The sequence below is a fragment of the Protopterus annectens genome, chromosome 13.part0 (genome assembly GCF_019279795.1).
Source record: "Protopterus annectens isolate FY-2018-M chromosome 13.part0, PAN1.0, whole genome shotgun sequence".
Classification (NCBI taxonomy): domain Eukaryota; kingdom Metazoa; phylum Chordata; order Ceratodontiformes; family Protopteridae; genus Protopterus; species Protopterus annectens.
The window spans coordinates 852,472,042-852,497,180 of record NC_056747.1 but is presented as its reverse complement, the minus strand read 5'-3'; positions in this window follow the sequence as shown (position 1 = coordinate 852,497,180).

The following is a 25,139-nucleotide window of genomic DNA, read 5'->3' as shown; positions in this document are numbered from 1 at the left end:
TTAAATGTGGTTTTCTGCCGCCAATTGGTGTTCCTGAGTGACTTATTACTTGCACATCAGCTGTGCAGCTACTCCATTCACCAATTACACTGCAACAGTGGGGTATAATTGAATTCTCCACTTGGGCATTGCCCATTTGCCCTACCTTCGGGGAGACGGCCTGTATTGTGTTTTGTTGTGAGTAATTGCAACTGCTATGTGAAGAGACATGGATAGTTTGGATTCATGTCCCCCGTGGATTGTGTGTGACGGCTAGAGTATGTGGTTCTACATGTGAGTGTACCTGTCATCCTAACCATCTGATAAGGGACTATTGCAAATAAAACCTGTAACATCACCATTTGTTCCATTATACAACGGCTACGATTTCACTTGGCACCTTTAAATGTGTCTCTCACAAGGTATGTTAATGCTTCTGCCAATGTAATTGACTGACTGGATGTTTGTGCTGTAATTACAGCCTGTATTGCTATAGTTTCATGTGTGGGAGATGTAGGTGGGTGTACGTAGCATATACAGGTTTGTGGGGCTTGCATTTCTACATATTCCATATGTGTGTGGGCTCCTTCCCTAATTAAAGAGCTATCAGTTAGTAGACTTTTGTTACAGGCATATACATTGGGCCATTGTTAATTGGTTTCTATATAGTATGCAGGTGAAGTTGATACTTCCATACCTCCGGAATTACAGCGATATGTAAAGGAATGTTACTAAATGACAGCTGTCCCGTGTATTTCTGTCCCAGATATTTGCAGTCATTGCAATTGTGTTGGTAACTGAACCTCTTTGGCATGGGTTGCCACCTTTTCAAATGACCATGGTGGGACACTTGCGGGACACACATCGGTGTTTACAGACCGACACATACCCATGGTCAGTACACAGGATAGCACATACTTTTATCCTCAATACATACTTATTGTTGTAGGACTTTGGCTACTTATCATATTGCATGTAACATTTACGTTTCTTACATACAGGCATAACTATTTAATGCAACTATTACATAATATATGGGACATAATAATGTCTTACAATTTCGGACAGTTGCCCTTTGTAATGTTTTATGTTTGGACACAACTGCCCAGGGAGGGGCTGTCCCTCCTAATGTGGGACAGGTGGTAACTGTATGTCTACGTCTAGCTATAACCACACCTACCGTAATGATCTACCTCAGAGTTGGCACTAACAGACACACGATGCAGACACACACACACACACACATTACAGTCACACGGAAATGCACATGGCACCCTCAACATACACATACACAGACTACGGCAATCACAAACACAGTTGAACACAGTACCTACGTGGACCGCAACACTGGCAGCGGTAACTAAATGTCCCTTCATATCATGATAATATTACTCGTGGTTCTAGTGTTCTGGTACTGTGTTCTTTCGGTCTTTCAGCCTCGTGGCTACGTGTGTCGGTATGTGACACATTCCATAGTTGGCGGTATCCTATTTATTTGTACCTCCAAGGTTTTATGAATGTCGTTGACCTATCTATATATTTGCAGATATCGGTGAATCCATATATATCAACATATATCTCTCTATCACCCTTTCTATCTGTATTCTATATATATATGTATATATATATATATATATATATATATATATATATATATATATATATATATATAGATATGTTGAGTAAAACAACACACAAGAAGAAACCAAGTAACTGAAAAAGCCAGTAAATGTCTGAAGTTGAAAAAAGTCAGGAGCCTAATTGAATTAACGCGTTTCGTTCACTTTTAATCCACCATGAACTTCATCAGAATAATAATACACTCTCATTGAATTGTTTAAATACTTTTCACATACCATCATGTGACATAAATCACCCAATGCAAACAATATACAATAAAAAAACAACGATAATATTTATAATACTTGATAATAATGCAGTCAAGTAAAAATACTTAATAAAACCATATTAAATAATATGTAAAAAATGTATAAAACAATGTACAAAGTACAATATTGTACTGTTTTATAACCTCTGTGCTTGTAAAAAGCATTTGATGTTACTAACATCATTTAGCCCAGGAGGCTCATCTGCATTAAGCAGAATCTGCCATAATGCTTCTTTACATTCCAGTTTAGCTTTAAAATTCCCAGAAAACAATGTGTCATTGACCCTTTCCAAAACTGCAAAGCTAAACTTTTTGAAATTAACACAAAATACAGAATGTCTCGCTAATGCGTTAGACATATCTTTCTTTTTGATGGCAAGATTGTGTTCGTAAATACGTTTGTTCAGTGACCTGATAGTTTTACCAATGTAAAAATGTTCACGTGTCACATAAACCGATATAAACCACACTATGTGTTTTACAAGAGTAATGGCCTCTACTCCAAATTGTTTTGTTCAGATGTTTCAAGTAAATACTGTTACAACCTGCTATATACCTACATTGTTTACAGCTGTTACAAGCAAATGTACCAAAATTGGACTCAACAAAATTGCGTTGCTAACAACTTTCAACTACACTTTTGATGTTAATGATTTTTTTATAGGTAAAACAAGGTTTTTTACCTATGATGGAACTTAAATCATTGTTACCTAGAACAACTTTACAATTATTAATTATGATCTTTTTGATGAAACACATTTCACTACAGATGGATACAGGAAAGACCAACCTAAATTCATTAGCACCTTCAAATCCATTGTCAACATTAATACTACAACCAGTAGTAACTTGATGTGACATAACTAAATGTGAAACAACTTGGTGTGAAATAGCTTGATGTAAAATAGGACGTGCCTTACCTGTCCTTAAAGTAAATACTTCATTCTGAATGTTTTCTAACCAAGTGCTATTGTACCCTCGGTCAATAAAAAAGTGTTTTAATTTTTCAACTTCTTTAAAGAATTTGTCATCCCTACTCGTCAATCTACTTAATCTAATTAATTGTCCCTTGACTACACCACGTTTCATAAATTCAGGATGTAAACTATCGTGGTGTAGATACTGGTTGACAAATGTAGATTTCCTAAAGATGTCACTCTCAAAATTAACTTTGTCATTGCTTAAACTTAGGTGTAGGTCTAAAAAGTTTATGTCATCACCAAAATGACCAATGGTGAATTTCAAAAAGTCTGTAGTTGTATTTAAATAATCAACAAACTTGTGAAAAGACTCTAAATCACCACCCCATAGGAAAAACAAGTAATCTATGTATCTCTTATAAAATACAATATGATTAACCGAAGAGTACGAATATAAAAACTTGATTTCCCACATGGTCATGACTATGTTTGCAAAACTAGGTGCAACTCTGGACCACATAGCAACGCCGGAGATCTGTTGAAAAAGATTATTTTCAAAAATGAAAAAGTTGTTTTCTAGCACAATGTCCATTAAGGTACATACAGTGTTAACAAGATCATTTTGCATATCAGTTTGTGTGCTAAGAAATTCCCTTAAAAATTCTACCCCTATAGTCTGATCAATACTAGTATATACTGATACAACATCCAAAGATGCAAAATTAAATACTGTACTCTTTGGAACAACTTGACCCAGAAGCTCCAACAAATGCCAAGAGTCTCTCAAGTAAGACTTCGTTTTCTGAACTAAAGGGTTTAGAAGCTTGTCCAACCAAATAGAGATAGCCTCTGTTTTTGAAAAAATAGCTGACACAATAGGTCTAAAGGGAATTTGCTCACATTGCTTATGCAATTTGGGAATGCCAAAAATGGTAGCCAATTTAGGATGTTCAATGTTTAAAAATTCATATGTAATATTGTCTATGCCTCCCTGAGTGAACAAATCAAAAAGAGTGACATCGACCAAACAAAAACATTTACTAATATATTCTTTACTAACAATCCTGTAACAACTAGGATCATTTAATAAAGCATTCATTGCCATACTATAATCGGTAGACTTCATGATGACTATTGTTCCCCCTTTATCAGCTTTCATTACACGCCAGTCACTTTTGTGGGCAACGTAATCTAAAGCTTGACGTTCACCTATAGTGAGATTAGGCTCAAAGGAGTTTTTAAACCTATGTAATTTTCTAAATTCTTGTTCACAAAGTTTTCCAAAAACCGACAATGTAGAATTTAATAAAGGGTTGAATGTACTTTTCTTTTTACAAATACCCTCACCTTGTTCCATTTTAGCCACTCCATCAAAAATATATTGTAAATTCAATTTACAGAGATACAGTTTTAAATCAACAATAAGTCTTGGTATATTCACGTTGTTGGACGGAACAAAAGAAATCCCCTTTTGAAGTACCGAAATAACTTCTAGGGGCAAGTCTTCGCCAGTTAGATTGAGCACTGTAATACCATACTCTAATTCTTTCTGCGATTCTTGCCCCTCCCCTTGTTCCTGGTCTGGACCCTTCCAGACCATCTCGGCGTCTTGGTATTCCCTGCCTTGTCCGTTAAAAAAGGACCTGATTTATTGTTTGAGGAAACAACCTGTGAAAAAGATGTGCTCGGCTTTACAATGTCTGTTGACTCAGTTACAGTCTGATTGTTGTTAACCATATTCTGATTGTTAATAACACTAGAGGACCTCAATTCGTTCACATTATTAACATTATTAGCACCATTTTCACTTTCTATATTTACTTCAGCTTCTAGGACAGGCAAAGGCTGAGTGTTACTGCCTTTTTTCTTTTTCAAGGGATAGGCCACGTTGTTTTGATACGCCAATAAATCCCTTTTTAATTTTCTCTGCTTTCTTTCAACAATGGAAGCATGAAGTCTGTCCAGTTTAATGTTAATGCCGAAGTAAAGAGTGGTTAAACTGTTAAAACCTTTGGATGCCCAAATATTAGCATCCAAAAGCTCAGCTTTTTCCTTCAAGGTTACCAGTTCAGCTTTATAATGCTCAATTAACTTGCTCATAAATGTTATACCAGTGTTATTAAAAATTTCAACCAACTGTTGGTACAAACAATCACCCTCTACCACACAGTTTGGAAATTTGAAAATTCTGAGTCCCAACAGCACACATTTCAAACGCACGCTCTCCTCAAGGTAAAAGATCTCGTTTTGCAAGGAAACACACTTTTTGCATATTTTCTCCAACTCAAAAATGTCTTTTTTACAAGTAGTAAGTGTGTCCGTGACAACCGGACTAACTGTCTTACCTACTCCATTCGTGTTGTCTAAACAAAGGGAACCATGAAAGGGGTTGACAATGTTGCTAAAAACTTGCACATTACAGTCACACAGAAATGCACACGGCACCCTCAACACACACATACACAGACTATGGCAATCACAAACACAGTTGAACACAGTACCTATGTGGACCGCAACACCGGCAGCGGTAACTAAATGTCCCTTCATATCGTGATAATATTACTCGTGGTTCTAGTGTTCCGGTACTGTGTTCTTTCAGTCTTTCAGCCTCGTGGCTACGCGTGTCAGTATGTGACACATTCCATAGTTGGCGGTATCCTATTTATTTGTACCTCCAAGGTTTTATGAATGTCATTGACCTATCTATATATTTGCAGATATCGGTGAATCCGTATATATCAACATATATCTCTCTATCACCCTTTCTATCTGTATTATATATATATATATATATATATATATATATATATATATATATATATATATATCTGACAGAGAAAGTGACAGGCAAAATACACCTTTCATTGTGTACTTGTCGGTGTATACTGTTTCCTGGACTCCGCACATTTGTGTCTGAACCTGTCACATTACACACCTGCCGTAGGTACATCTTGATTACCATAGTGTTAGGTGATTGTATACATGATTGCGTGTTCTACTCCTGGCAGTGGTCGTTTTACCCTTCAGAGCAGGCGCTATTAGTACAGGGGTGAATAACACTGGTTTCACCTGTTCTGGACATCATTGACCGAGATCTGTGCGATATTCAGAGAAGCTTAGCCCTGTTTCGCGCATATCCATATAGTCATATTTAAACGATGCTTACCAGCATTGGGAACGCATATTCCCGCTAACGTGTGCTAAACATGATCTGATGACCTGCATCCGACATGCATTATTCGTGCCTTCGGGATTACGTTACATCCCTTGCAGGGACGTGGGACCAGGAACATGCACAACGGTCACTGCATTTACCACTTGGCCATCTGGGATTTGTACACGTGTTATGGCATTTTGTATGTGGAGTATACTACAGCTGTTACTCCATACTGCACTCGCATGGGTAACTCATTTAGTTTACATATGGATGAGTCCAATTAATGGTATGTCCATGTGATGTTTACTGGATGTGCTCCAGCATTGGGTATGTATATCACAGTGAGCCACAAACGATAATGTGCTACACCTTCAAACGACCATAGGTGGAGCATGCTGGGATGACGAATACCTGTCATGGGTACACCCCATGCCTTGACACAACATCCATGATTACATTATGTGGAGCCCCTCATTAACACAGCAGGGAATCCGTGCAGAGTGTGTGGAGAACAGTACTTACACACATGTGATCCCGCGATTGCCTCTGCTCCACTGAGCGATAGTTGGTTACTCGATGTTGTGGTGACAGCAGACACTGTTTGCCTCATTTGGTGTATGGCCTCTGACAATCGGGCATGTACCTACCGATGTACCTAGGAACCTATACACACAGCACCAATATATGCTGATAGGCGCATGTACTGTTCAGGTGTTGACATTCCGTGTTCCAATAGCTGTTGTGTGTACAATGTTTGAGGGCTGCCTATGTAGGATTCACACAGTAGGCCATCTATACATTACAATTTACAGGTGGTCATGTGTGTGTGCCATCCATTTTACTGTGTGTGCAGGTGGAGAGGTGTGTCAATCCGTAGGGGCCTACACTGTCAGAGTATGTGCTATACGTTCCCTCTTTGCCAAGGCGTAGGCATATTGGGCATGCCTCTGTCTGCCTACTGGGGCTGGCACAGGGTGTTCGTGGTCTGAATCCCTCTGTGCCTGTGATGGCCTTGGCAATTGCAGTGGGCTATGAGGGCCTTCACCATTTTGTCCCTGCTGCAGCTGTTTCCGCAGGATCACATTATGTAGCATGGCACATACTATGAAGATGTGGGCACACATGCCTGGAGAGTACTGCAAGGCTCCACCAGATGTGTCCAAGCAATGGAACCATGATTTCACCATCCCGAACACACGCTCTATGATGATTCTGGTTTGTGCGTGTGCCTCATTATGGCGTTCTTGCATGAGTGTGTGTGAATTTCTGATGGGAGTCATCATCCATGGCTCCAGTGCATAGCCAGCATCCCCCACAAGGTGGCCAAGTAGGATGTCACCCCTGACAAATACCTGATACAGCTGTGAGGCATGCCAGATATGGGAGTCATGGTAACTTCCAGGGCTGCCAGCACACACATCCATGATAATGCCCCGGGCATTGCACACAACCTGGTAGTTGATGGAGTGGAATCCCTTGTGGTTTATGTAGTGCCTACCATGCTCACCGGGTGGTGACTTGATATGTATGTGCGTGCAGCCTATCGCACCCAGTACCTCTGGGTAGTGTGCCACATGGTAGAAGTGACGCATATTGCTGGCCAACTCCTCCTGAATTTGGGGGAAGTATATATGCTCATTGGCATGTGGTAACATGGCATCCAGGAACTGGTGTAGTACCCTGGATGCTGATGCCTGTGAGATCCCCATTATATCTCCAGTTGGCCTTTGAAAGGTACCTGTGGCTAGTATTCGCAAGCTTGCAGATACCTTCGTGTCTACTGGGACGGGTTCCCCTCTGTTGTTTCTGGTTCTCAGGCATGGCAGGCACAGCTCAACTATTTGCTGTAAGATGTCCCTGTCCACCCTGTAACGCTCTACTATCTCCAGATCATGTAGCCCCTGGTAGGTTGCCCTTGGTCTGAACACTCTTCTCCTCCTCTGGGGCTTGCGGTGGTTGTCAGCATCATCCTCCACAACACCGTCAGTCTCTAACACAAGGTGATGAATCACAGCTATGGCAGCTCCCAACATGTACATTTTAAAAGTTCCCCATGTGTTTACACCTATGGTGCAGTGTTTGGGAACACACAGGTGTGTGTAGGGTGCTTTCACACTTTATACTATTGTGCTGTGAACACAGATGATGTCATAGGGTGTGTATGTATGATCATAGCTACAGGGTATCTTATGTGTTTTACTACAGGAACTACTATTGTGGTGACTTTGGTGTTGAATTACATTTGGCTGCCATGGATTACCTCTTGCCCTTCCCTTTACATTTCTTCATGTTTCACCTACCATTTTCTGGCATGCATCCAGCAGCCTGCTTTCATTTGTACTTTCCTAGACCAGGCTTATCTTGCATAATGTGTTCTATTGCCGGTCTACTGTAGGTTTGCTTTGCTCTGCTATGACAGTTCTCCTTTCTTTGCAATCCGACGCCTTCCCTATCCTATTTTGTAGGTTTCTGCGAGCAGACCTGTCAGCTGCCGTCGATTGCCCGCTGTGAGCTAATAGGTGTTAATTGCTCAGTTGTACTCCAATTACCCTACTGCGGCATTTCCTTCTTTTCTTCCCCTGACCTTCCTGTTTGTGCTATGGTTCGCGGCGCGTGCATCTGCTTACCGGGTTTCGGGTACGTTTTCATCCCCGTACACATGCGCTTTCGGGCGCCATATGTCCTCTCAGCTAAACGATTCTATACCTACCTCCCCACCCCTGTCCTGCAGCTTTGCTTAGCAACGGCCAGGCCAGATTTGCATTGCTCCAATGTGCTTACAGCTACGGTAGCACACCCCACTGCTGATGTCATGTATAACTCTGAGCCACTCTTCGGTGTTATAGTGCTGTGCCGTATGGTACATTTTTAATCTGACGGGACATTTGTGATTCAGTATTACCTGCCTCATTTGCATGGCATTAACTACTAATTCATAGTTACTGCGCCGGACACTGTCACAGACCCTTAGCAACCCTTGCAACTTGGTTGTGGTGTACCATGCATACCATTGCATATTATGGTGAAATCATGATTTGTATTACATTGCGATTTTATGATATTTGTATATATTTTCTTTGTGTTCCAGTTTGCGCACACATGCCCTGTGGTTGTAATTTGCGTTACTGTGGACATGACATTAAATGTTGTTTTTTAGGTGTTGTGCATCTTTTCTTATGCCACTGGCTGTGTATTTAGCCATTGGCATATGTTAACTTTGTAATACATGAGTCTGGGCCACTTCCATAGCTCCGATGTTCTGTTTGGGAAAATGTAAACCGTGTTTTTTGGTTTACATTTCCATGGGCTTACCTTAGTGCCTGCACCACTTCATGAATCGCTATATACCTTCATTTGCATGGTGCAGCACTGCGCATGGGGTGATTAGCATACCTAAGCCGAGGGCTGCACAGTTCTGGCATACGCCGGTAGTGCACGTGGAATTGGATCGTACCTGAATCGCTCGACGGCCATATTTGACATTATACCACCTACGCTACGCCTGCGCCTGGCGCAAGCTTCATGAATCCCGGGGTAAGTGTACACTGTTCTGAGGAACAGACAACACAGACATAACACACACCCTCTTCCTCCTAATTTTAGTTTTCCTACTGATATTTTTGCTTCTTTAAATATTGACAAAGATTCATAAAGGTTATCACAAAGTGTGGACTACATGTACACTTAGCGTAATCTTTCTGAGTGACTAGAAAACACAAAAATGAGATAAGAATTTTACTGAATACATGTCATGTACACAGTGTAGGTTTTATTGAATCCCAGGGATAGAAGATAATTAATAAAGCTCAAACAGGATTTATAGTCAATAGATTAATGTATGATAATATAAAAAGTGTAGTAACTACTCGTATCTTAGCTTTAGCAAAAGAAATGTCCATAATTAGCTTAGATATTGAGACAGATTTTGATTCTGTAAATTAGAACTACTTGTTTAAAACTTTAGAAGAGTTTGCATTTCCAGAAACGTTTATTGGAATATTAAAAAAACCTGTAAAGAGACTCCGAAGCATATGTTTGAATTAGATCTTATATTTCTCAAGGATTTACCTTCAAAAAAGCCACAAAGCAAGGGTGTCCCTTGTCCCCTCTACTATTTGCATTACTAATCAAACCCTTATCTAATAGTATATGAAGCAATGAAAAATTGATGGAGTCTCAATTAACAGAGATTTGTCAAACTAAAATACAGATTTTTGCAGTTGATAGTTAACTAGCTATAGGAGATTTAAATTATTCAATCAAATAAATAGATGTCAAAAATGAAAAAGTTTCAAGAGGTATTACTGCTGAAATTTATAATAATAAAACTGAAACATTAGTGTTAAATCCATAACGCTCAACCTGGAAACATAAAAAAACTGGACAAGGCCCATGAAAAACAGGTACAAATCTGTACACTGATTAACATAACATGTGCATACATAATTACGTAACCCCACCCACTCCAATGGAATTGTGGGATACCAACTTTCAAACGCAAACTGAAGAACAGACAACCAAAAATATAGAGTCCCCCTGCAGCCATTTCAATGTCCCATTACCTGGCTATTTTGCCCCATTTACCATAAACACTAATGTGTGCATACTGCTTTACATCTACAATGATTATTTGGATTTTATTTTTACATTTTATAGCACAATGCACAAACTCTAATAGACATCTGCTAAACAAAACAATACTGTCTCACATAAAATAGACTTGGCATTAAAACTTCTAAGCCTTGAAACTCACATTCATTGAAACAGCATTGACACCACATCCAAAGAAAATGCATCTGGCCAGTGGTGGATAAATATTACCTTTGGGCTGTTTTCAAATCATTGTCCCCTTGCACACAAAACAAGAAACATACATGTGTTCTTTGATACACCTTCCTGACTTTATTCAATTATATTTGTTGTATAATACAGCACACTTGTTAGACAGAGCACATTTTAAATTTATTGTTTGAACATTTTTCCAGTAGCCAATGAAACAAAATGCATGAACCAATAATGACAAAACTGCCCAATTCAGAACATTTCCATCATAAAAGTTTAGTTCCACACCCACACAATATATATATATATATATATATATATATATATATATATATATATATATATATATATATATATATATATATATATATATATATGTATATAAAACGATAGAATGACAGTAGTGTAAGCTATAGGCATCTTGCACAGCTTCACACAATTATTTTCAATTTCAGTTCTTTTGGGGGGGGGGGTGGACAAAGGCCAAAAACCAGGGATACATTTTAAACATTGCTTGTATAATTTTGGAAAGTTGCTAGAATAACATGTTGTGTTACCTCCATGCATTTCACTGCCAAGTCTTGAACTTAGGACCCTTTGCACTACAGTCAGAGCAACATACCTCTAAGCCAAATCAGCAGTTTCCTGAAAGATAGAAAGACTGAAACTTAAATGGCTATCATCTAGTGAATTCAGTTCTCACTTCTCACCATAGCTCTCAACCTCTTAGCACAAAAACATGGACAAAGCCAATAATGGGGGAATACAACTTTCACTTCTCATTTTTCACAATAGCTCTCAACCTCTTAGCACAAAAAACCTGGACAAAGCCAATAATGGGGGAATACAGCTCCACGATAAGGGCAAATTTCAAATACTGATCTTATAAACTTAGAGAATTGCTAGAATAAAAGGTTTTGTGTTACCATTTATTTTCTGAAGAATATGAAGTCTGAAATTCAAATGCCTGTCATTATTTAGTGAATTCAATCATTCAATAGTTTGCCACAAAAATCCTGAAAACCACAGATTTTATTAGGAACAGATCAAAAATATGAGGTATAAATTCACAAGTGGTGGTGGCTAGGGACTTTAGGCTCTTTTTACCTTGTACCTAAGGTACAGAGTTTGAGGCTGAGTACTTCTAGCCACCAGGTGTTTTAAATTGGGGCATTTTCACACACATAGCCACCAAGTGTATTAAATTAGGGCATTTTCAAACTCACACACACACACACACACACACACACACACACACACACACACACACACACACACACACACACACACACACACACACACATTCTGCAGTATGCAGGACTTCCCGCATGCAAACAGTGAATAGTGAGCCAGCCAGAAATGTTAACCCTTGAGCTCAATTCCAACAGGCTGGTAGCCCTGATGTCATTGCTCAAATTATTGTGGCATCCCATCGGTATGGTTGGGAGGCATGGTTAAATCAGTTACTAGATAGTAAGTTTAAAGCTAAATATAACTATAATTGGGGAATAAAAGAACTAAGATATTTAGGAATAAAACTCTATCAAGATGGGATTAAGATTGTTAATAATTTTGAAAATGTAATTGAAAAAGTGTTACTTATTAAAAATGGAATGCTTTTTCTTTTTAATTTTGAAGATAGGTTACTACTAATTAAAATTATTATATTACCCAGGATACACACACACACACACACACACACACACACACACACACACACATATCTATCTATCTATCTATCTATCTATATATATATATATATATATATATATATATATATATATATATATATTGCATTCAATATGAAAATGGAATAAATGCTAACTTAATTCTTAAGGTATCATAAAAAGCCAAGAACTGCTTATAGAAATCATATAAGAGTATGGGAGTATGGTGGTATTAGCTTTCTAGATGTAGAAACTTCTTCTATTGCTGAAAATGTTAACTCTGCCATACTCTGGATAGACCCGACTTACATTACTCAATGGAAAACCATCCAGGAGCAGATTATACTATATTCTTATATTATACTAAATTCTGAGTCTATATTTTAAATTAGAAATATGCAATAATTCTTTCATGTGATTAACAAAATTTACTGTAGAAGGAAATTTATTTCAATTGTTAGACTCTGCATATATGAAATCAATTCTTAATATGTCTTTAAAACTCCATTAATATCAAAATGGAAATTTTTGTGCTTTCCTATTGCACACACCTCTAGCTTTAAGGAAGTTCATAACAATGTTAAAATGAATTTACTAAAAAGTAATGGATTAGTATTATGATGCAATTGCTTTGAAACAGGAAAAACTAAGTCCCCAGACTATTTAATGAAAGAATATAAGTTGGATGAATCTACTAACCTGTTAATTGTATCCACCAGTATAAAATTAAATGAATTTGTGGATAATATGAGTGAAGAGGTAAGGAACTCTCTTCCCGCATTGTGTGACTATTGTTTGTGTCTTTCGGCTTTTCCCTGTTAGGGGTTGCCACAGCGGAACTCTGGTCCACTAATGATCGGCAGTTGATTTTTATGTACCGGCTTGCCAGGCCTGACTCACAACCTTCAACAAAGGTACGCCCATTCACGCATGCCTCCATGCAGAAGACTGACTATATGAATACTATTTTCAAAGGTAGACTGACCTACAAAGGAAACGTTTCCAAGTTATATAAGTTAATTATAACTAATAATAATAATAATTTTGATGCAAAATTCTGTAACTTTATAGATAGTAGTAGCTTGAGTGACTCAATTGATAGTAACAATAACATTTTGTTACTTAAATCAGCTAGTCAAAATTCTTCAAGGTTATACTGGAAAGTTTTTATGTGGAAATATATACCTAGAGGGGGAATTTAATAAATCATACACTTTTTTCCCCATGTAGGCATCATTCAGCACTGCTTACATGGTTGCAAACATTTTGATATTCAGTAAGTACTGTTGAACGGTGTCCACACATGTGCAAACACAGAAATGTCCGTGGCATGCGAATCATCCCATAAGCTGGTGAATCTCATGCAAATGAGGCATCTGTTCAGACCCCATGTCAGTGTCCATAGTGTACACAGAAAAGTTCCATGTGCAGGAGTGTAGACAGACAAAAGGGGGTGTAAAACTGTAGCTATATGGACAGTAATCCCATGAAAATATAATACCACATATACATATGAGTGAAACTATTATCCTGTATGTCAGAAAAATTAAAGGAAACAAGTTAAATTAATGTTTTGTTTTTAATACTCTTGGCATGTTTGCACTGCATGCTGCAGTGTGCAAACATGCCTTATAGAAAAAAAATTGGAAAAAAAAGAAATTAATATTATGTGACAGAAATGTATTACATGACCTTATCTGGGGTCCCTGCAATGGTGCATTGGTGCTGTTGCTAACATGGTAGGACTATGATGTGTGTAGTTTCCAGGCTGTTCGCACAGATATGTATGCAAATGAGGTGGAGTTATTGAATAGCAGAAAGGAGTAATTGTGTATGCATATCCCTTTTGTGTAAGCTTAGACCCATGCTGATGTTTACACAAAATGTAGCTGACATCAGCGGGTGTATGTCCACTGACTTTAAGCTCTTTTAAGCTTCAGAGCATAGGTTTGTGTGGTGCGCCACCTTGATTGGCGTGTCTCAAAACTGGATGTATTCAATTAGTTTTGACCCTTGTTTAAGCTATGCTGCATGCTGCAGTGCTGTGTGCAGCATTGCACACTGAAATAAGGCCATTAAATGAAGTTAATTATGTTGTACGCAGGTGAAATGCATCATAGTTAGCCAATCATACATTCTGCACCTACAGCAGAACTGCATAAAGTATGCATACACCCTATATTCTGATTTCTCCCAAATACTCTGGACCATTGGAGTACAGACTTGGGAATTTTAACTGAGATAATGCTAGGGGCTGCTGCAGGTCTGCTACATCCATATGTGCTAGATGCTGAAGTCAATGCTGCTGCTGCTGCTGACAAGAGGCCTAGACAGAGAAGGAGAAGAGTGCTCAGGTCCAGGGTAACCTTCCAGAAGCTACATGAGCTGGAGATTGTAGAGCACTACAGGGTGGAGAGGGAAGTACTACAAGAACTCACTGAACTCTGCCACCCTCAGCTCAGACCCAGAGCCAACAGAGGGGAACCCATCACAGTGGAAACAAAGGTAAGTGCAGCCCTTAGGATACTAGCTACAGGTATTTTGCAAAGGCCAACTGGGGACATGATGGGGGTCTCACAGGCATCTGCATCCAGGGTACTCCACCAGTTCCTGGATGTCATGCTACCACATGCCAGTGAACACATTTCTTTTCCCCTCACCGCTGATGCAAGGGACAGCAATATGCAACACTTCTACTGTGTAGCACACTACCCTGAGGTAGTGGGTGCCATAGATTGCACTCATGTACACATCAAGGTACCACCCAGTGAAAAGAGTAGAATCTATGTCAACCGCAAGGGGTACCACTCCATCAAGTGCAAGATCATGTGCAATCCTAGGGGATTATCATGAAAGTGTGTGTTGGCAGCCCTGGAAGTTATCACAACTCCCATATCTGGCATGCATCACAGCTTTTCCAGATGTTTGCTAGGGGGAACATCTTCCATGGCCATTTACTGGGGGATGCTGGCTACACCCTGGAACCATGGATGATGACACCGATCAGAAATGGAGACACACCCATAGAAGAATACCATAATGAGGCATGCACACAAACTAGAAGCATCATAGAGTGTGTGTTTGGGCTTCTGTAGGCAGATATAGGCATACTCAGTCTGCCTTGGCTTTGGCTAAGAGAGAATGCATAACACATTCACTTACAACCTAGGGGCTGACATCTTACTCCTACTTACATACTTAAACTCTGAGCTTTGGCTGGCTAAAACCTACCTGCAATAAACTGGATGTATAAGTGAATTTAAGTAAATCTTTATCTGCACTTTTTTCAAATAATACAGCATTTAAATTGATTTATTTGTGTTGCATTGAATACTATCTAGCTGGAAGTTGTGGCTCTGTTTTTTCAGTTAATGCTTGTTAAAATTTAGTGCTTGTTAGAATTCCTGCATAGCCAGTCATAACTGGGGATAGTTTCACTTCATTGATATTCGGTTTCTGATTTATATAAGTGGTACATTTTGGATTATTTTCTGCTTAAACTCTGAGCTTTGGCCTGCTAAGACCTACCTGCAATCAACTGGATGTATAAGTGAATTTAAGTAAATCTTTATCTGCACTTTTTTCAAATAATACAGCATTTAAATTGATTTAATTGTGTTGCACTGAATATTATCTAGATGGAAGTTGTGGCTCTGTTTTTTTCAGTTAGTTCCATCTTGGTGGCTTTGAAACTGCCCGCCTCTCTTGTAAATTTGCATTTAGATACTCCTCCTGGACCGATCTTATTTGCTCACTCAAAAAAATGCACTTTATTCATCTGCTTTTACTGTATTTGTGTTTCTTCCTACTTTATTACTTTATTTTGCTTTTGCGTCATCTTAAAAGTACTCAATTGTATTTATTACTGATTGGTGTAACTATCATTCTAAACCTTTTGGTTTAAGCACTTGGGCTTCAGACCAGTTGTTTTACATTAAGAAGGTTTGTGGTCTGCATTGTTGTGGCAGGGCAGGTAGCTTACATCCTTCTAAGTTGGGAACTGCTGACTGAAGGCTCAGTGTCTGTTATTCTAAAAGTGTATTAGTTCTGGTTGAAACACTTGGGCTTCAGGCCAGTTATTTTACATTAAGAAGGTTTGTGGTCTGCACTCTTGTGGGAGGAGAGGCTGGACTCTGCCCTTCTGAGCTGAGAATTTCTGGTTAAAGGCTTATAGTGCCTGTATATTTGAACTGTTTCTTACTGAAATTGGTGCACCTTGTTTGCTGTAGCATAGACTAGATCCAGGTCTGCTGAATCTAGCTTTGTTTGTATGACTTGTGCACTAATCCAGGCCTTCTTAAAAGTATTCAATTGTATTTTTACTGTTTGGCAGTAACCTGATTAAAGTGTAGCTATCATTCTAAGGGATTCGGTAGCTGTAAGACATTTCCTAGAGCTACATCGCCCAAGCAAATGGCTGCATCAGCACTTTGCCGTAGTGCAAATTGGCTGAAAAGCATAGCCGCTGCAGCTATAATCTATGAACGGGCAGCTACAGCCGTACGGGATGTGTAACGCATTCCTTCTTCTCATTCAAGGAATGCATTTATTTAATTATTTATTTATTTTGCTGTGACTGACAACAAAATAAATAAATAATTAAATAAATGCATTCCTTAAATGAGAAGAAGGAATGCATTACACATCCCGCATGCCAGCTGCCGCTCATAGATTACAGCTGCAGCGGCTATGCTTTTCAGCCAGTTTGCACTACGGCAAAGTGCTGATGCAGCAGTTTGGTTTCAGTGATGTAGCTCGCAGGGAAATGTCTTGCGAGCTACACGCCGGAATCCCATTCTAAGCCTTTTGGTTTAAGCACTTGGGCTTCAGACCAGTTGTTTTACATTAAGAAGGTTTGTGGTCTGCAGTGTTGTGGCAGTACAGGTAGCTTACATCCTTCTAAGTTGGGAACTGCTGATTGAAGGCTCAGTGTCTGTTATTCTAAAAGTGTATTAGTTCTGGTTTAAGTACTTGGGCTTCCGGCCAGTCATTTTACATTAAGAAGGTTTGTGGTCTGCACTCTTGTGGAGGAGAGGCTGGACTCTGCCCTTCTGAGCTGGGAATATGTGGTTAGAGGCTTATAGTGCCTGCATATTTGAACTATTTATTTCTGAAATTGGTGTGCTTTGTTTGCTGTCACATAAACTAGATTCAGGCCTGCTGAATCTAGCTTTGTTTTTGATAACTTGAGCACTAATCCAGGCCTTCTTTTTTGGAGAAGGTTCCCCTGCACCCCAGTAGCAGGAGTGTGCAGTTAGAACTTGTCTGCTTGAAGACTACAGGAACAGGGCTGAGTTTTGAGATTTTTTTACTGGTTAATTGGGTAATTTGTTTAAAAGCTTTTTCTGATTGCTTGTAGTCATCTAAAGCTGTTTTAAGTGTATTTCTACTGTTTGTAGTCATTTAAAGCTGTTTTAAGTGTATTTTTTACTGCTTTTGTCTTATCTTTAAAAAAAATCCTTGTTTCCCACCTTTCTAAGCTAGTATAAGCTAGTACCACACCTCCAGCCTCATATAGACATACTAAACCAGCACTGGCAAAAAAATACACATAAATACATGAAATCATACTCGGAGGCTCTAAATAAAAACCTGCAAAAGCATCAGAGACCTCCAAAGCAGACACTCAAAAAACCTGCACCTCCCGTCACAAACGAGACAACACATAAAACACAAAATCAGTGTGCCGCACAATCACAGCCCTTAAGGTGAAATAACATACCTAACACACTAGTAATAGGTGACTCTATAGTCAGGCACACTAACGTCCCACTCACTAGGCTGGATAAGGAGAAGGTTACTGTTAGCTGGCTGTCGGGAGACAGAATCCACCACATAACACAAGCACTCAGGTCACTCCAGAACAAGTACAAATATGACTCTGTCATTGTTCATGTTGGTGTGAATGACCTGAGACAAACCTCCATGGAATACATGAAAAGAGACATGGAAGAGCTCTCTGATCATGAAGCCAAGGTGGGTATGACCCTGACCCTGAGTAACATCCTGCCCTCACCAAGAATGATACCGCAGTATAAAGAAAAAAATGATCAATTTCAACAACTGGCTAAGGTTCTGGTGTCATTCAAAGGGGATCCAGTGTCTGACAGCCTGGGACGACATGCTCGACAAGCCTCATTGCTTGACAAGAGATGGCTTGCACCTGTTACCCCTAGGCTTTCGAATACTGGCCAAGGCTCTTGCTGCCCCCATAGTGCCTTTTTTAGGCAAGGCTCAAAAGTCAAACCCACCTCCATAGACAGCACAAATAAAAAAATGAGGGTTATGCTACTCAATGCCAGGAGTTTAAATCTCAAAATGCACGTGCTCGAAGCACTCCTCAGTATGGAGAACGTTAACATCTGTGCAGTAACTGAAACCTGGCTCAAAGCTCCACAGAGCACCCCAGCACTACCGGGCTACAACTCATACCACACATTTCAGCCACAGAACATGGACCGAAACACAAAAGGAGGGGGTGTATCCATATTCATCAAAGATACCTGCACCTCCAGGTTAGTGGTGCAGCATGATACCTCTGAGATCCATGTGCAACTAACATCGGGCAAATCTGCAATGCAAATTGTGGCCTGCTACAGATTACCCTCCATGACCCAGGACCACCACTCTGCCTTTCTGGAGACATTGGAAAACATGAAGGCCCTACCGAACACCCTGATATTGGGCAATTTCAATTACCCTACCATTAACTGGGAAAACTACTCAAGTACAAACTCCCAGGTCCAGCACTTCCTGGAATTTATCAACTCAAATGCCCTGGATCAGCTGGTAAACTCCCCTACCAGAGGTGAAATCGTATTGGATCTGGTCATCACCAACATAGGCGACAGGTGTTCTGCACCAGAGGTCAACCCGTCACTGGTTAGATCAGACCATAAACTAATCACTCTGGATGTCCTCACCACACCACCACCCCCAACCAAGGAAACCACAGTGAAAAACTTTTCTATAGCAAACTTCACCTTACTTAAGACAGAGATGGTAAGTTTCACAGCCCCCAGGCTAAAGGATAACGCTGTCCAAGATGCTGGAACCTTTACAAATGCACTCTATGAGTACCTACAAGGATGAATGGATCATGCCATCCCTAGTAAAACTAAGACTCACTCCCCTAAGAGAAGGAAACCAGTCGGGTGGACCCCTGCCATAAACAGGCTACACAATAGAAGGAGGAAACTAGTTCAGAAAAAAAGCAAATCCCAAGAAGGAAAGACATCCCTGATCAGTATCAGTAAGAAACTAAGGTCCCTCATAAAATCATCCAAGGCTAATGTCGAAAGGAAAATAGTCAAGGATTCGAAAGATAACCACAAAGCCTTCTTTAGCTATGTCAAGAATCTAAGTGGCAACTCACAGATATGCTCCGAGCTAGTGCAAAATAGCACAAAATATACTGAACCTACTGATACTGCCAACATCCTGGCAGATAGATTCAGTGCAAACTCTCCCCCCCTCTCATCCCCAAAAGGGCCCACAACAATACTGGAAAAATGTAGTGTCCCAGAAATCACAGACGCACAGGTGAAAACAGCCCTTTCAAAAGCCAAAGGCACGGCGTCAATGGGGCCAGATGGTGTCCCAGGCTGCGTCTTGCACGAACTACAAAATTAACTAACCCCCCACCTAAACACGCTGTTCAACCTCAGCCTCTCCACAGGCTACATGCCCATAGAATGGTGCACAGCAATAGTTATTCCACTCCACAAAGGAGGGGCCACAACTGACCCTGGTAACTATCACCCCATAAGTCTGACTAGCCTGGTCTGCAAGGCTATGGAGCACATCATCATGGAACTCATTAACAAAGACATTGGGAACCTCCAAACATTTGACCCGACCCAATTTGGCTTTGTTAAGGGAAGGTCATGCCTACTAAACCTGGTTGACTTCTTTGAGACAGTCACCAAGGCCATAGATGAGGGGAAGGTGGTTCACACAGCCTACCTTGACCTCGCCAAGGCTTTTTACACCATTCCCCACTCGGGAATTATAGAAAAACTCACCAGCCTGAACATAAACTCCTATGTCATGAGATGAGTTGCCAACTGGCTTACAGACAGAACTCACACAGTAAGAATAGCAGGCTTCAGGTCCGACTCTTAAACAGTCACAAGTGGTGTCCCACAAGGCTTGGTCCTGGGACCCCTACTGTTTGGCATATACTTCTCAGAAGTACAGGCAAACACAGGAGGACTATGGCTAACCAAGTTCATTGATGACTGCAAACTGGGAGCCATAATTGATTCTCCAGCTGACACGGACATCCTCCAAAAGGGCCTTACTGAGACGGACACCTGGTGTTAAAGTCATGGTCTCAAGCTAAATGCCAAAAAATGCATAGCCATCCCATCTGGGAAAAACAAAACACCCATGAATTACCACATAGGTGGTAGCCCCCTTAATACAGAAGAGGTAATAAGAGATCTGGGGACCCAGGTAGATAGCAATTTCTCCTTTGACAATCATATTGCCAAAGTAGTTAAGAAATCCTTCTACCTATCCAATCTAATTACTAAAGGGTTCACATCTAGAAATAAAGAGGTTATAGTGCCCCTCTACTCATCACTCATCAGACTCATCATAGAGTAAAATGCCCCATTTGGGATGTACCTCACAAGACACTTCCAACAGCTGAAAAGTCCACAAAAGTACCTCACCAAGAGGATTACTGGCCTCTAACATATGTCCTATGCAGCCCAACTGGAAAAACTCTGTCTGTACTCAGTGGCATATAACTTACTCAGAAGTGATCTCTGCCTAACATACAAAGCCATGTCCAACTGAGAATTTATGGACATGCTCCACATAAAGAAATCCAAGTCACTGCGAGCCACTCGCTCTAGTGAGCTAAACCACACCACAACAATAAATAGAACATGCTGGAGGGATAGATTCCTGTCACAGAGACTCCCCATGCTTTGGAACTCTCACTAACACTCTTCAAGAGAAACCTTGATGAGTGGATGGGTAACAGAAAATATACCCCTGGGATCACTTCATTGGCTCTTCTTGACAGAGGCTCAGTTAATTAATCAATGGGGCAGCGAAAGCTGACACACTCTGGCTAGGCTTATAAATGCCCTCTGGCAGATAGCCTAGTACCTACCTATGAACCTATATATATATATTAAAATTGATGCCAGGCAACCCACACAACCTGTATCTATCCATGTATCGGCTGTGTACTGTGAGCATCAGATGGAGTTAGAGTCAGCCCTGACATACAGTTCTGTCAACTGCTGCATTCACAAGGTACATCTCTAACCTACTCAGTACTTGAAAAGATTGTTATGATATGGTATTGTATGTGTGAATTTGCTGCATTAATGCAGGTAACTATAGGTTCATAGGTTCATAGGTTTATACTAGGCTATCTGCCCTAAGGCATTTATAAGCCTAGCCCAGAGTTTTTGTGGCTTACGCCACCCCTTATGTTAAAAAATACTGTGCCCATTAGTTTGTTGTGCCTCTGTCCAGCAGTGACACAGAGATGATTCCCTGGGTAAACCTACGATCTCCCATCCACCGGTCAAGATTTCTCTTGAACAGAGCCAGCGAGGTGCTCTGCCTCACATGGACCAGGATTTTATTCCACAACATAGGGAGTCTCTGGGTGACAAATCTATCCCTCCAGCATGTCCTATTTATATCCGTGCTAAGGTTTAAGTCGCTTGCTCTAGTGGATCTGGTAGATTTGGATGTTTTGAGGTGGAGCATGTCCATTAATTCCTGGTTGGACATGGCCTTGTATGTCAGGCACAGGTCACCTCTGAGCAGATGGTATGCAACTGAATAGAGCTGGAGTTTCTTCAGTCTGGCAGCATATGACAGATTTTGGAGTCCCTTTATCCTTTTGGTGAGGAACTTTTGGGGTCTCTCCAATTGCTGCAGGTGTCGGGTGAGATACATCCCGAATGGGGCATTGTACTCGATCATTGGTCTGATAAGTGAAGAGTACAGGGGAACAATGACCTCACTTGATCTGGATGTGAATCCCTTCATAATCAGGTGGGCAATGTAGAAGGTTTTTCTAACCACTTTAGCAATGTGAGTGTCAAAAGAAAGGCCACTGTCAACCTGGGTCCCCAGGTCCCTGATAACCTCTTCTGTGCTTAGTGGATTGCCACCTATATGGTAGCTTGGGGTTACCTTGTTTTTCCCAAGGGTATGACTATACATTTTTTGGCATTTAACTTCAGGCCATGGCTCTGGCACCAGCTATCAGTTTCCGTGAGACTCCTCTGAAGGATATCTGTGTCCGATGTACTTTCTACTATGGCTCCCAGTTTGCAGTCATCTGCAAACTTTGTCAGCCATAGTCCTCCTATGTTAGCCTGTACTTCTGAGAAGTAGATGCCAAACAACAGGGGGCCAAGGACTGAGCCCTGTGGGACACCACTTGTGACCGGCTTGGAGTCTGACATGGCGCCAGCTACTCTAACCCTGTGGGTTCTGTCCTTTAGCCAGTTTGCAACCCATCTTGTGACATATGGGTTTACATTTAAGCTGGTAAGTTTCTTTATAATACCCGAGTGAGGTATTGTGTTGAAAGCTTTTGCAAGGTCAAGGTAGGCTGTATGGACCGCCTTTCCCTCATCAATGGCCTTGGTGACTGTTTCGAAGAAGTCGACCAAGTTCAAAAGGCATGATCTGCCCTTGACAAAGCCAAACTGGGTCGGGTCCAATGTCTGCAAGTCCCCTATGTCTTTGTTTATGAGTTCCATTATGATCCTCTCCATAGCTTTGCAGACCAGGCTTGTTAAGCTTATGGGGTGGTAATTACCAGGGTCCGTAGAGGCACCGCCTTTGTGGAGTGGGACCACAGTTGCCGTGACCACTCCTTGGGCACGTATCCTGTGGTAAGGCTAAGATTAAACAGCTGCCTTATGCGGGTTTAGTCCCTCATTGAGTTCATGTAGCACACAGCCCGGGACACCATCTGGTCCCATTGATGCTGTGTTTTTAGCTTTAGAGAGAGCAGCTTTCACCTGTGCATTGAGATGTCTGGGAGGCTGCACTCCACTGGGATAGTTATCTCTCCTTTGGGGAGAGGGGTCAAGTTTGCACAGAACCTGTCTCCCAGTATGTTGGCAATGTCTGTGGGTTCAGTGATTTTTGTATCATTTTGGACTAATTCTGAGCATATCTGGGAGTTTCCACCCAGGTTTCTAACATAGCTGAAGAAGGCCTTATGATTGTCTTTTGAATCTATGGCAATTTTTCTCTCAAAGTTGGCCTTGGATGATTTTATGAGTGCTCGATTTTTTACTAATAATGATCAAAGGTGTCTTCTTTTATGGATTTTGCTCTATCATGTAACAGCTTTCTCCTCTTATTGTAAAGTTTGTTTATGGCTGGGGTCCACCAGACTGGACGCTTGCCCTTGGTGGAAAGAGTCTTGGTTTTATTAGGGATTGCCTGATCCATGCAGTCCTGGAGGTGTTCAGAAGGCATTTGTAAGGGCTTCCGCAGCTTGGGTTGTGGTTTCCACTGGCTCGGGGCCTTGAAGGATACCACGCCAGTCTTGAGTAGTGTGAGGTTTGCTTCACAGAAGTTCTTCACTGTGGTCTTTTTGTTTGGGGTGGGCGGATGTGGATATCCAGTGAGATTAGTTTATGATCTGATCTCACCAATGAGGGATATACTTCGTGTGGAGCATTTTGTCCCCATGTTTGTGATGATGAGATCTAGTATATTTTCTCCTCTTGTGGGAATGGTGACTAGTTGTTCCATGGCATTTGAATTTATGAACTCCAGGAACCTTTGGGCTAGAAAGTTTGGGCTTGAGTAATGTTCCCAGTCTATATTCGGGTAGTTGAAGTCACCCAATATAATGGTGTTTGGAGATACTTTATACCTCCAGTGTCTTCAGGAAGGCTGTGTGGGGTTCCTGAGTTTGAGAGGGTGGCCTGTAGCATGCTACAAATTGTAGAGCAGTTTTGCCTATGGTTAATTGCACCTGGATGGTTTCCGATGCTTCGTGCATTGCCACCAACCTGGAGGTGTGGGTATTCTTGATGAATATGGATACACCCCTCCTTTTGTGGTGTGGTCCGGTTTTGGGGCTGGAACGCATGATATGAGGTAAAACTTGATAGTGCCGAGGTGCTCTCAGGAGCCTTGAACCAGGTTTCAGTCACAGCACAGACATCGATGTTCTCCATACTGAGAAGGGCCTCGAGTGTGTGCATTTTGAGATTTAGACTTTTGGCATTGAGCAGCATTACCCTTAGTTTCTTCCCATTTTTGTTTTCTAGGGTGGTAGGTTTAGAATTTGAGCCTTGCCTAAAAAGGCACTATGGGGGTGGCAAGAGCCTTAGCCAATATCCGAATCCCAGGGTGACAGGTGCAAGCCATCCCTTGAAAGCAGCGTGGCTTGTCAAGCATGTCATCCCAGGCAGACAGACACTGGATCCCCTTTGAATGACACCAGAAATTAAGCCAATTGTTAAAGCTGATCATCTTGTCTCTATGTTATGGCATCATTCTTGGTGAAGGAAGGATGCTGCTCAGGGTCAGGGTCATACCTGCCTGGGCTACATAATCAGAGAGATCCTCTATGTCTCTTTTCATGTAGTCCAGGGAGGTACGTCTCAGGTCGTTCACACCAGCATGGACAATGACTGTGTCATATTTGTACTTGCTGTGGAGTGACCCGAGTGCTTGTGTTATGTGACGGATTCTAGCGCCCGATAGGCAACTTACTGTGACCCTCTCCTTGTTCA